The sequence below is a fragment of the Agelaius tricolor genome, unplaced genomic scaffold, assembly GCF_023055355.1.
Source record: "Agelaius tricolor isolate 1412-34295 unplaced genomic scaffold, bAgeTri1.0.p SCAF_63, whole genome shotgun sequence".
NCBI classification, from domain to species: Eukaryota; Metazoa; Chordata; class Aves; order Passeriformes; family Icteridae; genus Agelaius; species Agelaius tricolor.
Window position 1 is genome coordinate 1322742 of NW_027269323.1, and position 12492 is coordinate 1335233.

At 50.5% G+C, this 12492-nt stretch overlaps 1 protein-coding gene across 1 annotated transcript in view; it reads right to left on the minus strand.

Moving 5' to 3' along the window:
• LOC139605266 (zinc finger protein 436-like) overlaps positions 1–12492 on the minus strand; it is a 167189-nt gene that overhangs the window by 12152 nt on the left and 142545 nt on the right. The gene's annotated exons all lie outside the window — the stretch shown is intronic.

Sequence of the window (12492 nt, forward strand, 5' to 3'; positions counted from 1 at the left end):
GGGAACCCCCTGAACTTCCATTTCCGGGCACTAGAACAGCATCCAGCCCCATTCCTGCATACTGTGACCTCCCCGAATCCCCTTCCCCAGCACCAGGACCCCCATGTTCCTTATCTGGCCCCAGGACCACCCTGAACCCCCCTGAACCACCATTCCTGGGTACTATGGCTCACTGCACCCCCCTTCCCAGCACCAGGACCCTCTGTTACTTCTTATCAGGCACAAGTACATGCCTGAACCCCCGTTTCTGGGCATCAGCACCTCTCTGAACCTCCATTTGCAGGCACCAGGACCCCTCTGAACCCCCATTTCCAGGAAGGGGATTTCTCTGAAGCCACATTTCCCATACAGGAAACCCCCTGATTCATTATTTCTGTGCCACAGGACACCCCTAGAACTCAATTTCCAGGCCGGGGATCCCCCCTTCCCCTCTGTTCCCTGTGAAATACAAAGCTGTGTTTCGTGTCAGGTACAAACAGGCGACGTGTGTACTTGCAAATGCGAAATGTGTGGACATCAACAATGGGATAGTTGCGAATTCTAATAATAACTGATGAAAATAAAGCATGGGAAAAGGCCTTTGAACCTATCTTTTGTTTGCAATTAACCCTGGTTGATTTAGGAGCATTAGAATTAAGGTGTTAAGGATGTTGCTTTTTGCTTGCAGTTAATCCATAAAAAAGCTCTGCAATAATAACCTTTTGAAGTATAATTTTAGAATATTACTTGTATCCTTGAAACTATAGCTTTAGAATATATATATATATAGGAAATATGCTTATCTCACGCCTTATTGAAGCAGAGAAAAACAGTTTGAGAAAGGAAGATGAACACCACCTGAAGGATTTATGGTTTCGACCAAAGGGAAGCTGGACATCACTGTTGTTAGATTGATAGTCTCTGCAATTAAAAGGTGGACCCACATCTGGGGAACTGGACTCCACCAGGTGGGATTTGTCTTTCTTCTTTCGGAAACTGGACCGCCACCATCTGGGATCCTCCTTTTGAGATACATCCTGAGAAACTAAGATCACAATAGTGTATAGAATTGTGATGTAATAATTTGGAATAAAAATTGCTGATGAGAAAAAATTGGAAATAGGAACTGTTGAAAAAAGCTGATGAGTACCCCTATAAATACCTGTAAGCCTCAACTATCGGTGTGCAGTTGGAGGGAAAACTTCCCCCACTGTACCCAGCGCTGTATTGCTCATACTTTACCATATTAATTAATAAATTGATTGCTGTTTGAATATTGGCCTAGTCAAGCTTCTTATTCATAACATCCTTAACAATGAGACCACTTATCTTGTTTCAAAAAGACAGGTGTCTGCTGAGGAAGGCAGGAGCCTTCCCTGAAATAGAAAATGGAAATCCCTCTGCTCCGAATTGTTATAAATTTGAAATTAAGGGGGGAGGCTCTCAGGCAAAGATATGGAAGCAGGAATAACAGTTCTTTAATAGGGAAGAAAATTTTTAAAAATAAAATAAACAATGCAGTAATACAAAGCAATGCTGACAGAGTCAGAGCACAACCTGACACCCTGTTGGTCAGGGTGTTGGTAGCAATCCCCCAACTTGGAGATGCCTGAGCAACCCCCAAGTCCCTCCCAGGAACCCTCAGCTCCCTTGAACCCAGCATCCCCCACATCCCCTGCAAGATTCCCCCATGTCCCCATCCTTGCCTTAGGTCAACATCTTTATTTTTACCCAGTTTTTTGGTTTTTTGAAAGGACAAAGAGAAATGAAAAGAAAATCAAGGGTACAGGGAGCCAGGAAGAATTGGAGCCCCCAGGTAGGTGTCTTCCCAAAATGGATCACCGGCACCAAGGATCACCGGGGCTCTGCCCACCTCAGGTCACTGGGGGTCATCCAGCATGGACTGTCCCATGGGGGATGGAGCTGGAGCAGTGCACGGAGCTCTTCCTGCACTCAGGGCACTTATAGGGCTTCCCTTAGTGGTGCCTCCATTGGTGTTGGGTCAAGGCTGAGCTCTGGCAGAAGCTCTTCCCACACTCGGGACACTCATAGGGCCTGTGACATCACAAGGAGCAGAGATGGATGTCAGGCACCTACCAAAGCTGCTCTCATTCCCCTCCAGAGATGAAGAGGAGAGAGAAAATAGAATGAAGTCTTCATGGGTTGAGTTAAGGACTGGGACAGATCACTCAGCAAATGCCATCATGGGCAAAACAGTTCAAAATTAGAGACATTAATTAAATTTATTGCTATCAATCAGAGCAGGATAGTGAGAAGTAAAATAAAGCTTTAAAAACACCTTCTGCCCATCCCTCGCTCCCAGCTCTACCTCCTCCCGCAGTGGGTGCAGGGAGACAGGCAATGGGGGTTCTGCTCAGTTCATCGCCTGTTGTTTCTCCTGCTGCTCGAGGAGAGGAGTCGTTCCCCTGCTGTGCCAGGGGTCCCTCCTGGAGACACTTCTCCATGAACTCCTCCAAGGTGAGTTCATCTCAGGGACAGCAGCTCTTCACAAACTGCTGCAACGTGGCTCACTCCCCCATTGGCTCACATGGAAGGACCCTGCTCCAGTGTGGGCTCCTCTCTCCATGGGTTTGCAGGTCCCTGCTCCAGCACAGGTTTCTCATGGGGTCACAGCCCCTGCTCAGGCACCCCCTGCTCCAGCACGGGCTCCTCCAGGTGCTGCAGGTGCATCTCTGCTCTCTGTGCCCTCCATGGGCTGCAGGGGCCCAGCTGCCTCCCCAGGGGCTGCCCAGGGAATCTCAGGGCAATCAGCTCCAGCCCCTGGAGCAGCTCCTGCCCCTCCTCCTGCCCTGCCCTGGGGGTGTGCAGAGTTGTTCCTCTCTCACATGTTCTCACCCTGGTCACAGCTACAACTACATGATAACCAATTTTCATAAATCTCTTATCCCAAAGGTGTTACCACCATTTCTAACTGGCCCAGCCTTGGCCAGCGGCTGGTCTGTCCTGGAGCCGGCTGGAATTGCCTCTGTGGGACATGGAGGAGCAGCTGCTTCCATCATCCTCTCCCAGAAGGTGCTCCTAGGCCCCCCTCCCCCTCCCCAAAACCTGGCCATGCAAACCTAGTATAAGCATGGTAGGGTTTTATTACCATTATTCATTCTTATTATTGCTATTATCTCTATTTTTGCTATTAACACTACAGTTATTATATTTGTTACTAGTAATTTTAGATTTTTTGACTCTATATTATAGTGGCTATAGTAGAATATGAAACCAAAGTTCTTAATTGCAAGTAGAAGTTATAAATTTGGCACTGCTTGCCCTGCCCTGTTCTGTGTCATTGCTGTGTGTGAAGCTGCTGCTGCCAGGGCTCCCCATTTCCCCGGTTTAGGAAATTCAATGGCATTGCTCACATGTCAGAAAGAGAGGGCTCATTCCAATCAAATGCATTGCCTGAACTCTTCTAGTCCCAGTGCTGGAAGCTTGTTTTGTAATGTTGTTGACTTTCTCAGATTCTGTTAGTATTTGAGATTTTAAAACAAAATGTTCCTGGATCTGATTTTGCAAGATTCTGTAGTCGGCTTCCAGTTTGCTCTTGGATTTCTTAATGGTGTGTCAGAACTGAATGCAGCATTTTGGGTGGTGTGAAAAACACATTCACTGTCCTGTGAAAATTTGAAAAGTTTAATAAAGGACAATAGGAGACAGGGACCATAGAGCAAAGGGTATTATGGCCAGGTGCATCTTGGCACTCAGCCAAGACCACCCTGTTATCTTTGGGGATACCCCTTAAATACCTTTTCCATTACATCAGCCTGTTGCATACTCATAGATCCTTATGCATAGTAAACTTTTCCCCCAAACCAGTTTACATGTTCCAAGAATTATTTAGCATGGCTCCTCCTTGGGTCCGCCTTTTTAGAGCATGCAGATTCCTTGGTTGTGGTTTTAGTCCTTTTTTTATCACCTCCAGTTTTTGGGTCTTGGTCCACACTGTCTTCATACAGTGAGTGCTGATATTTGACATATCTGTAGCAGGTGTCCTCATCCTATGTTCATTGGATGTTATCCCATCCAAGCAGGCATTTTAACAGAAGCATAGCTATTTCACTTCTATGTCTAAGCTTAATTAACAACAGAAATAAAAACCGTATAACAAAGTTACTTTAACATTACACATATAAAATCCATTTTTTGTTTGCAAAAAGCCAATATTATAATATGTATCTATAACAGGTGGGAAGCCTTCACTCAGACAGAGATAGGATTGTCTCAGCAGCAGCTGGTTTTGCACTTGTAAGCAGAGATAACAAAGATTCCATGAACTGAATATTCTGCCTCGTTGCAGAACCTCCAGTGGCCGGCTGGAGCAAGCTGCCCTGGGAGATGCAGGTTGTGCCGGGGTGGGCAGTGGCCGGAGCCCATGGCAAAGGGCTGGCGATGGACACTGACCCTTGGCTGAGCAGGGGCTCGGGGCCCGGTCATGCTGGGATCCTGCGGGAGCTGGGGACAGCCAGAGAGCCTGGGCCAAACATCAGCACCGGTGAATCATGGTTTTAAAAATGTAAGATTTTAGCTGAGAGTTAGGACCAATTCATATTGAAGATAGATAAACCAATGATAGGTTAATGATTATTAGATGCTTAAGCTAAAGCTCATTGTTATATTATGAGCTCATTTGTTGAAGGAAGTGGAGCAAGTGAACCATTATAGGAACATATTGAAACCAGTAGAACAATGCCCAGCACCTGGACCCTGTGTCAATCCATCAGGAAGCAGGGGGCCTTGGATCCTGCCAGAGGGTCACAGGGACCTGACGAAGACCTTCCTGTCTTCTTCCCTGGGACCACCGACCCATTCAAGAGAAGAATTGTGCACTCATGAAGGACTAATAACCTCATTTTAATACAAAGTGTTATAAATGAGAAGCTTGACTAGGTCAATATTCAAGCAGCAATCAATTTATTAATTAATATGGTAAAGCATGAGCAATACAGCGCTGGGTACAGTGGGGGAAGTTTTCCCTCCAACTGCACACCAATAGTTGAGGCTTACAGGTATTTATAGGGGTACTCATCAGCTTTCTCAGCAGTTTCTATTCCCAATTTGTACTCATCAGCAGTTTCTATTTCCAATTTTTACATCACAATTCTATACACTATTGTGATTTAGTTTTTCTCAGGATGTATCTCAGAAAGGAGTATCCCCAGATGATGGTGGTCCAGCTTCTGAAAGAAGAAAGAAGTATCCCAGTTGATGGAGTTCCAGTTTCCAGATGTGTGTCCACCTTTTTATTGCAAGGACTTTAAATCTCATAACAGTGATGTCCAGCTTCCCTTGGTCGAAACTATTAATCATTGAGTTGATGTTCCTCTTCCTTTCTCAAGCTGCTTTTCACTGTTTTGTTAAGGCGTGGGATAAGCATGTTTCCTTTTTATATATTCTAAAGCTATAGTTTCAAAGATTCTTACTACAAGCAATATTCTAAAATTATACTTCAAAAGGTTATTATTGCAAAACTCTTTCAGGCTTAGCTACAAGCAAAAATTCCTGTCAAAAAGCAACATCCTTAAAGCTTTAATTCAAATGCTCCTAAATCAAATTAAGACTTATAAAGGTTAATTGCAAACAAAGGATAGGTTCAAAGGCCTTCTTCCATGCTTTACTTCCTCAGTTATTTATTAGAATTCGTCTTTATAACTGTCCCATGGTCAGTGTCCACACATATCACAATCACAAACACACACGTTGCCTGTATGTACCTGACACGAAACACAGCTTTGTATTTCACAAAAGCGGGGATGGGAGGTGCTGGGGTTATGCATATGTATTCTTTTTGGGAAATAAATAGAAGGCAAAAATCCTTGTGTGGCGCAGTCACACATTTCAGGGACCACCCTGCCCGTGCCACCCGCCGGCGTAATAAACACACCACTTTCTAACTTTGAGTTAGAGAGTTTTTGCCCACGACTTTTGGTTTTACCGATTCACCGGGGCCGGCACGGGCGGGGAGGGGGCACAGCCCAGGGGGACCCGCAGAGCCTCCCTGGTCCAAATCCCCGCCTGCAACAGCGGGGAAGCTCCCAGGATCTCCGGGGCAGGGAGGAGCCGCAGGCAGGTGTTCCAAGGGCCTCCTCTGGGGCAAGATTTTGTGCCGATGTGGGGGAATTCCCGCAGGCCGGGCGGGCTGGGGCCGCTGCCGAGCGCCGCCGCCTTTCCCCGGGAGCCCCTGGGCAGAGCTCTCTGCTCGGGGCCGGGAGCCCGCCCAGCGGCTCCGGGACAGAATTTTGGGGGTCTCAGTGTTGGCTGCCGGCAGAGCCCCGGCGCTGGGCCGGGGGTGCGTGGGACCCTCCCGCGGTGGTGCTTGGGCTGCCCGGGGCAGGCGCTGCATCGTCAGCCCCGAGCCTCGGGGGGATCGCCCGGGACCGGCGGGGCTGGGGCTGGGAGAGCGGAGAGGGCGGCACCGGAGCTGGGGGAGCCTCTGCAGCCTGCGGGGTCCGACATCCCGATAAGGGGGACCCCCGGGAGCCTGGAACGTGGGGCCCGGATAGGGGGAAGCCCGGCAGACTAGATGAGAAAAACGCCAATCACTTGTTTTTAAAATTTTAAAAGTTTAATAGTAACAAAATGGTTATAAAAATAGTAATACAATTAGAGTAATAATAATTTGGACAATTTGAATTAGGAGAATATGAGACAATAAAGACAAAGAGTTACGGACGTCCGGGTACCTTTTTCTGGGCAGCACAAGCCCGAAAAAGGACACGGGTTAACAGAGGATTAACCCTTAAAAGCAATAGCCTGTTGCATATTCATCCACTTCATACATGATGCATAAATTCCATTCAAATACAGGATTCTGTCTGGTCATCATCAACTTCTTCCTTCTAATCCTAACAGCGCCTTGGAGGCGGGACGAAGTTCGTTTCTTCTGATAAGAGGGCAATAAATTCTTTTTCTCTGAAAGATTTAGGTGTCCTGGGGCTGCTATCTGGTGCGAGTGCCTCATTCCTTTCTTAAAAAATCCCACTAACATAGTTCTTATTTAAACTACAAAAGTTACCTTTTAATTACAAGACTACATATATTATTAAAATGTTAATACAGCACTACTAATCAATACATCAAAATCCATATGCTAAATATCTGCGTAGAGCCATATAATATGCACTTTTCACACTGGAGATGTTGGGACCATGGACAAGGGAGACCCATGGGTACCCCGGGGCCCTGAAACGGGGACCCCGCACAGCTGGTACCCCTGGAGCCCCTCTGACACCCACCTGGGGAGCCCAGGGAAGGGAACCTCTGGGATTGCCAGGAGCCCTGCAGCCCAGAGAGAGGGGATACCAATACACACTGGAGCCGCAGAAGGCCAGACAGGAGGGACCCCTGAACCCCAAAGTAGCGGGGGAACTCCTGGGTGAATGGTTGGTTGGTGAATCTTGGTGGTTTGGGTTTTTATGAGGGTGGCTGAACCTTGGTGGTCTGGAGGTTTTTATGGACACCTGGTGACTTCTGGAGATGGAATTGGGCAGGAAGAACACCCAGGCCAACACACTCACACCTTGTTTTTCCCTCCAAAAAGGAATTTCAGTTCCCAAAGTTTGACCAGATGGAGGAGGGGACCATGAGGAAGATGAGGATGCGCTGGAAGCCCCAGGCAGGTGAGGAAGAAGTCAGTGCCCCTTTCCCCTCTCTCCTGCTCCATCTCCCAGCCCAGCACGGCCCCCGGCTGCAGGACAACCCTGCTGCCAACCCCGTCCTGCCGGGAGTGGATTGGAGAAATCTCTTTCTCTTTCACTGTGGCACAAAAAATAAATCTCCTTCTCTCCTTCCTTCCTTCTGTCTTTCTGGGGTTTTTTCCTTCCTTTTTCTTGTTCCTTTCTCTCCTTGTCCTTCCTCCCTCATACAAGGAGCTGAGGATGGAGAGCAGGGAGGACAAATGCCCACAGCAGAACCTCGTGGAAGAGGCTGTTCTGAGAGGCTCGACTGCAGGAATTCAATGGGGAGAAAAAGCTCGGGAGATCTCACATGAAGAGGGGCTGCAAACCCAGCCCAGGAAGCCGTGAGGAGGAAAGACCCACCCTGTGCTGGGAAAGCAGCCAGAGATCCGGGTGCAGCTTGGAGCTGGTGGTTCCTGAGCACCTTCATGGCAGGGAGAAGCCCTACAAGTGCTAGGAATGTGGGAAGAGCTTCAGTCAGTGCTCCAGCCTCCTCACCCACCTTTGCATGGACCTGGCTGGGACCCCCTTTGAGCAGGGCCAGATTTGAGCCAGAATATTGGGAGTTCCAGAGCCAGCCTGGTGGGTGCACCCAGCACATCCTCCACTGACCTGGAGCTGCTGCAAGTCCAGAACAGTCAGAGCAGGGGTGAGCTGGGGGAGCCAGGGGCTGGGAGATCCACAGGAATAGGGGTTATTTGTGGGGCTGGGATGGGAGTTGTCCTCCTGCTCCTCACCATCCTGTGCTTCCCAGAGCCCAGTCACTCCCAGTATGATCCCTGTTGCCCTCAGCATGGTTCCAATTGCTCCCTGTTGCTCCCAGTGTGATACCAGTGGCCTCTAGTATAGTCCCAGTCACTCCCTGTATGATCCCTGTCTCTGCCACCAGGGTCCCAGTCATGCCCAGTTGCCCTCTGTGTAGACCCAGACTTGCTCCCAGTTGCCTCCAGCATGGTCCCTGTTGCTCCCAGTGCGCTCCCCGCCACCCCCAATAGGGCTACAGACACTCCCAGTATATCCCAGTTGCCCTCAGCATGCTTGGAGTCATTCCCAGTCACTCCCAGTATGATCTCCATATGATCCCAGGAGAGCCCAGTCAATTACAGTAGGAGCTCATGGAGCAAAGCTCATGGAACAGCTGGAGGACCCACCTGGAGGACCCAGCCAGAGGAGGGTCCCTACAAGTTCTCTGGCTGCAGGAAGAGCCCCAAGGAACAGAAGTCCCACCAGAGCCACCACCCCAAGTAGGAGGTGGTGACAGCTCTGCAGCCTGGGGCCCTGGGATCACCAGGGAAGCCTCCAGATCGACACCCCAGCAAGTGGCTCACACAGCCCCTCCTCCTGTGCCCAAAACCCCACTCTTGGCATCCCTCATCCCTCCCTGCAGTCCCCTCTCCAACATCTGCAGGCCTCTGGGAAGAGCCCAAAGGGATGGAAGTGCCTAAAACGGTGATGAAGTGCCTGAGCTCTCCAGCTGTGGATGTTCCTGTCCACAAACCTCTCCTGGTCAGTGCTGTGTGGAGATGGGAAGGGGATTAGGGAATGCTGAGAAGACTGAAAGGGGGTTTTGTTGGCTCTTAGGGGCATTTCTGGTGCTGGGAGGGGTTTAAGGGGTTTTGGAGGGGTTTGTGGGGGAGTTTTGGGAGTTCTGGAAGGGCTGTGCAGCTTGGAGAGAATTTGGGTCTTTGGGGGGTGGAAAAGAGTTTTGATGGATCTTATGGCCATTCATAGTGCATGGAGTGGTTTGGGGGTGGGGGGGCAGCCAGGACCTGTGGGGTGGTTTGAGGGGGCTGGGAGTGGCTGTGGGGCTGGGAGGGGGTTTTGGGGCAGTCATGACCCCCCAGAGGTGCCACCAGACCCTGCCCACAAGGTGCTGCTGGGGGACAGGGGTTCTGTGTAGGGCTTTGTCTTCCTGGCGCCCTGGGAGTGAGGGGGGATCCCCCTGGGCCGTGTGTGACCCTCCCATCCTGGTGTCACCCCCTTGTCCCTCCCCACAGGGCTCCTGCCCCAGCTCCTGCTCCCCCAGGAGGGAATTTGGGGAGGGGGCACAGGGAGTGCACAGCCCCCACCAGGGGATGACCCTGGCCCAGCCCCTTTGTCCAGCACCATGCTGGGCCTGGGACCACAGGAGGAAGAGGCTGATGGGAAGCAGATCCTGCAGCTGGGACAGTGCTTGGGGTCAGGGCAAGGTCCTGCCCTGCACACCTGGCTCACGTTTTACCCTGCCCCGGGACATTCCCATCCCCACAGATCCTATCCCCAAAATCCCACTCCTGGGATCCCTCACCCATCTCTGCAGTCCCTGCTCCAACACCTCCAGGCCTTTGGGAAGAGCCCTGATGCCGACAGAACTTAGATCAAAGTTACAAAGTGATGATACAGCTTGAGTTATAAGATATCAGTATAACCTGATAGATCTATATAACCTGATAACAATAGGACCTAAATCACGACTTTTTATATATCTATATAAATATATATATGTGGGTTTTTGTGCCTATATAACCTGATATAAATAACTTTCTACAATGCAATGGCTGGTATATGGTTAACTGATTAGGGGATGCTGAATAGACAAAAAAAAGAAGAAAAAAACCTCACCAGGTGGATAGCTTCAGAGATAGATAGGGATAGTACTAATGAGAAATTGTGCAAGTGCAAAGCCAATGAGCCACAAAATAAAGAAGTTAGGCCGGTTAGGACCAGACACACCAAGGAACACTGTAACTGCATGTGCTCCAAAGACAAAGTTGAAAACTTCAGATGTGAAGAAGACCTTGGAAGCCTTCATCACAGATCACCCCTGATGACCCCCGCACTGGGAAGGTGCAAGGGTGGTGCAGAAGAACTATCTAATAACCATGAGATCATACAATGTAAATGAGTTCTGGCAGGTAGGTGATGATGTTGTAGTGACACAGTGACACTGAGCAACACCTACTGTATGAATATACCACAGCACGTGACATCTAAAAACACTGCTCTGTGGGGATTTATTTCCAGCTTATATTTCAGGCATCAGCCCAAAGGGATTGCATTTCCTACCCAGGGTCCCCACCAAGCCCAAGTGTGGATTTGCAGCCCACAGTTTTCCCAGTTTGCCTCTCCTATTCCCCAGGGCGGATTCTCCCCGCCCCCATCAGATGGGAGCAGCCGAGAGCCTCACGCTGCCCATCCTGGCCTCTCCCAGCTCAATCCCTGCTCCTGTGACTTCTAGAGATGGGCTTGGGCAGGAGGAATCCCCAGCTCTCACACCTTGTTTTCACCCCCTAACCAGGATTTCCCATTGCCAAACCTTGGCCCGATGCAGGAGGAGGAGGCTGCGAGGAAGAGGAAGATGGCCCAGGAGCCCCAGGCAGGTGAGGAGGAAGTCAGTGCCCCTTTCTCCCTCTCTCCTGCTCCATCTCCCAGCCCAGCACGGCCCCCGGCTGCAGGACAACCCTGCTGCCAAAGCTGTCCTGCTGAGGACGCACTGGGGGGATCTCCTTGCCCTTCCCTGTGGCACAGAGGCAAATCCCATCCTCTCCTTGTCCTTCCTCCCCCAGACCAGGAGCTGAGGATGGAGAGCAGGGAGGACAAATCCCCACAGCAGAACCTTGTGGAAGAGGCTGTTTTGAGCAGCTCCACAGCACAGGAACCCAATGGGGAGGAAAAGCCCTGGACATTGAGCATAAGGAGAGGCTGCAGACGCAGATCACGGGGATCTGAGGAGGAAAGACCCACCTGAGGCTGGGGAGGCGGCCGGAGCTCGGAGCTGGGAGCAACTTCATGATGAGGAGAAGCCCCACATGTGCTTGGAATGTGGGAAGAGCTTCAGCCAGAGCTTCAATCTCCTCACCCACCTTTGGGTGCACACGGGGGAGCAGCGCTGGGAATGTAGGGAATGTGGGAATAGGTACAGGCACAGCTCCCACCTCTACCACCAGTGGGTGCACACCACAGAACGGCCCTACATGTGCTTGGAATGTGGGAAGAGCTTCAGTGGTCGACCCACTCTGACCTTCCACCAGAAGGTCCACACTGGGGAACAGCCCTATGAGTGTTGTGAGTGTGGGAAAAAGGCTCAGAGCAGTTGGATCTCCTCAAGCACCAGCACACCAGTGTCCCGAGGGTGGGAAGACCTTCAGGCACAGCTGTGGCTCGACCCAACACAGAGCCACCACTAAGAGAAACCCTAAGAGTGCCCTGAGTGTGGGAAGAGCTTCATGTGCTGCTCCAGCTCCAAGCCCCATGGGAGGATCCATGCTGGATGATCCCCAGTGACCCCCGGTGGGCAGAGCCCCAATGATCCATGTTGGGAAGGCACCTGCCTGCGGGCTCCACATCCTCTTGGGTCCCCATGGCCTGGGTTTTCTTTTCATTTCTCTTTGTCCCTTCAAAACACCCAAAACTGGAGTAAAAAAATAAAGACATTGAACTAAGACATTGATGGGAACATGGGGGAATCTTCCAGGAGATGTGGGGGATGCTGGGTCCAAGGGATTTGAGGGCTCCTGGGAGGGATTTGGGAGTTGCTCAGGGCTTTGGGCACCCTAGGCTGAGTGGCTGCAGCTGTGCTGGGAGGCCCTGGTCACGGTTCTGGGGCAGCTGATCAAGGCTCCCCTGCCCTGGGACTGTTCTCATCTCCCCCATCCTGGTTCCTGGTGTTCCCTGTGCAGGATCCCCCTGTCCTTGCTGTCACCCTCCTTTCCTCTGGCCCATTCCCCTGTCACCCCACTCTTGGGCCCATTCTGCTTCCATCCCAGTCTGAATCCCATCCCCAGTCTCATTCCCTGTCCCTATCCTGTACTGTCTGTCTGGCTGTATTGCATCAAGTTGTTTCTTTAGT